Source organism: Zingiber officinale, chromosome 6A, assembly GCF_018446385.1.
Source record: "Zingiber officinale cultivar Zhangliang chromosome 6A, Zo_v1.1, whole genome shotgun sequence".
Classification (NCBI taxonomy): domain Eukaryota; kingdom Viridiplantae; phylum Streptophyta; class Magnoliopsida; order Zingiberales; family Zingiberaceae; genus Zingiber; species Zingiber officinale.
Window position 1 is genome coordinate 60,953,352 of NC_055997.1, and position 3,275 is coordinate 60,956,626.

At 34.6% G+C, this 3,275-nt stretch overlaps 1 non-coding gene across 1 annotated transcript; it reads left to right on the top strand.

Annotated features, from left to right (window-relative positions):
* Positions 1 to 2,297: 2,297 nt before the first annotated feature.
* On the top strand, positions 2,298 to 2,403 carry LOC121998833. Its single transcript, XR_006116625.1, has one exon. It is a non-coding gene; the product is annotated as a small nucleolar RNA R71 (small nucleolar RNA).
* Positions 2,404 to 3,275: the final 872 nt, after the last annotated feature.

Consider the following 3,275-nt stretch of genomic DNA (forward strand, 5'->3'; position numbering starts at 1 on the left):
TCCAGTAACCAAAATGTAGTTTGAAAAATCACCATAGAAACACTAGTACTAATCAAATTCTATGAATCATAACTGTTTTCAGAGTTATCTACCATCAAAACTAGGTAATGTGTAAGATACCCTAAAACAAGGTCAATACTTAAACTCTTGCAGTAAAAACATTGCTCACTTCATGCTATCATAGATAGAAAAAGATAGATTACTAAACATACTAGCACCATATGTAACCCATAAACCACATAAATCTAGAACAAACGTGCTAGTATTTTGCAATAAGGAACAAGTAATTATAATGTGATGAGTGATGCAACTAGGAAAAATTTATTATGTAAAAAGAAATAAGCAAAAACTAAACTAAACCAAATGCATCTATTGCATCCCCCCAGACTTAAACTTTTCATTATCCCAATGAAAACTAAAAATGATATATGGAGTAGTTTTTATGAAGTTAGAGAAGTTACCAAGTGATTAGCTCCAAATGCCCACGTTATGAACTTCTCATTATGTAGTTGCCCTCCTCCTAATCTTTGAGTCCTATAAAAGAAGATAGACAACAAAAATTAAGTAGAGGATACATGTTTATTATAAAGAAAGAAATGAAACTAGATAGAACTAAAGACATAAAAGAAAACAAGGAAAATGAACTTGGGTTACCTCCCAAGAAGAGCTTATTTAAGGTCATTAACTCGACCACCTCATTAGATTCATCTAAATCTCACTCTTGAAGGGGGAAGATATTTTAGAACCCTTCTACCAAGGGCTCTTATTATGGAGAAAGCTTTCAACATAGGAGAAATAAAGTGAAGTATCGCTTTCCCCATCTTCGTCTTCTTGAAAATATTTTCAGGTGGTCGAAGACGGTTCAGATTGAGCTTCCATAATTCGGCCCAAGTGAAATATACACACACAAAAGAAATACAAATCTCCTACAAGCATGTTAAATAAGATAGAACCATAACCATATCAAAATAAGCTGAATAAGTAATAAAAATTGAATCACATCCAACAAAGTCAACAATGGATACCTCTATAATGTTGTACAAAAGATCACAAGAAATACTAACTTTATTTGCTAAGAGATACCTAAAATTTCTAAACATCTGGATGTGACTTTCTTTGAATCAAATGATGGTTCTAGCTCTGGCTCAGATGTTGGTGCTACCAAAGGTGGTGATTCTTGAGACTCTGCTAATTCTGTATAAGTCCCTATACATTGGTCCATAACATGTTCAATCCTTGAAACTCTCATAATCTCAGAAGGTTGTGTGGACAAAGGTGGTGATTCTTGAGATGCTGCTTCCACAACACAACTCCCTACACATCCTTCCATATCATCAACAACACAAGCATCAAAAAATAAACCAACATCAATATCCTCAATAGGAGAATCAATTACAAGAGGATTAATAACTTCACTTGCAGTTTTAAGTTGATCTACCACATCACATTCTTCATCTGAAAATTCAATTTCATCATAACACCCTGTAAACCCAGAAGATAAATCTGAAAACTTGTTATCCTCTGCATTATTATTACAATCCTCATCTGAAGAGTCTTCATCTTTATATACATCTAGAAATTTCCATTCAACCATATTAGAATCACATAATTTTTTAAAGTCTTTGTTTTCATTGACCTTCACTAGCCTTTGTGGAAAAGGAACCCTTAGTGAAGGTCTTGGGAAAGATTGAACTTCCTTTTTCCCATATTCCCTTTTGGCTTTCTACGGAGATCCAACTTGTTTGTCTAGTATTTGTGTGATAAATCATTAAGGGAAAGGTACTTGTGCCCTTTGGGAACTTCTTAGAGTAATGGAGTTGAGTTCTAGAGGTCTTCTATTGTTCTTCTCCTCAATTCTATACAAGTCCTTTTTCATAAGTTCTTCATGATTATTTTGCACTTCTCAACTCAATGTCATTATAATGTTCACTAGACCTTGTTTGTGTACGAGGGAGATCATGTTTAAACCATTTTGAACTATGCTATCAAACTTTTCCCCCAAATGTTTGAATTCCTCATTCTATGACTTGTGAATTTCAAAACTCTTGGATGGTTAAATTGCAATTTCTTTGACAGACTCTCTTGCATTTATGGCTTGCACTTCTTGAATTTTTTAGGGAGATTCCATCCAACTTTTGTTTGACCATTCATGGAGGTTTAATGTCACTTGATCAATTAATGTGTATGCTTCGTCCACACTTTTGTTCATAAAAGAACCTCCAGCTAATGAATACAAATAACATTTATCTGATAAAGAAATTCCCCTATAGAATATCTATAGGGTAAGCCATTTTTTCAAATAATGATGAGGGCACTATCTTTGTAGACTCTTGAATCTGTCTCATGCTTCAAATAATGATTCTCCATCTTCCTGAGCAAAATTTGTGATGCAATTCCTCATGTAAATTGTTCTACTTGGAGGGAAAAAAATGATTCAAAAATTTCTTCTCCAATTATTCCCAACTTGTGATGCTTTGAGGACAGAGGGAATATAACCAAGTCCTTGCTTTATCCTTGATACTGAAAGGAAATGCCATCAATCGAACTGCATCCGCTGACACTCCTTCATAGTTCACCATATCGCAAAGCTCAAGAAATGTCTCAAGGTGCAGATAAGGACTTTTTGATACTTCTCCTCCAAATTTGTGACCTTGTATCATAAAAATTAACTCTGGGTTTAGTTGAAAACTTTTTTGCTTCAATATTAGGCTGCACAATGGGAGATAAAAATCTTGCAGAAATGGGTGCAGAAAAATTTCTTAAGGGCCTACTTGACATGTTAGTGCTCATAGATATCTAAGAAAAAAAATTTTTGAGAAAAAACAAAAATGAATAATTAAAGATAAGAAATAAAATGCTATATGAAAAACAAGAAAGAAAACGCAGAATTTAAATTGCAAGAAAGAAAGTGTAGGTGCAGCGGAGGCCGGCAAGAGAGGGGTGAATTGCTGCAAACAAAAATTAACTATACCCTCCTCGGATTTCCACTCAGAAAAGTAATAGTAAAATTTAAACAAGCAAGGAAATAGAAATTAAGTAGTAGACAGGATTTAACCTGATTACATCCAAGGAGGTTGTTAATCCAGGGCAGTAGAAAAAGCTCAGTAGAAAAATCTCCTTTGCTGAAGGCGGAGAAGCCTTTTACACTTTGGAAGCTTAGAACTATTGCTGGGAAAGAGTACACAATTGATTGTTTGGGTTGTTATTCTTTCCTAGCTCCAGGGGCCTTTATATAGGTCCTGGAAATCTTATCCCGAGAGTCCAAGGCGCCTCCA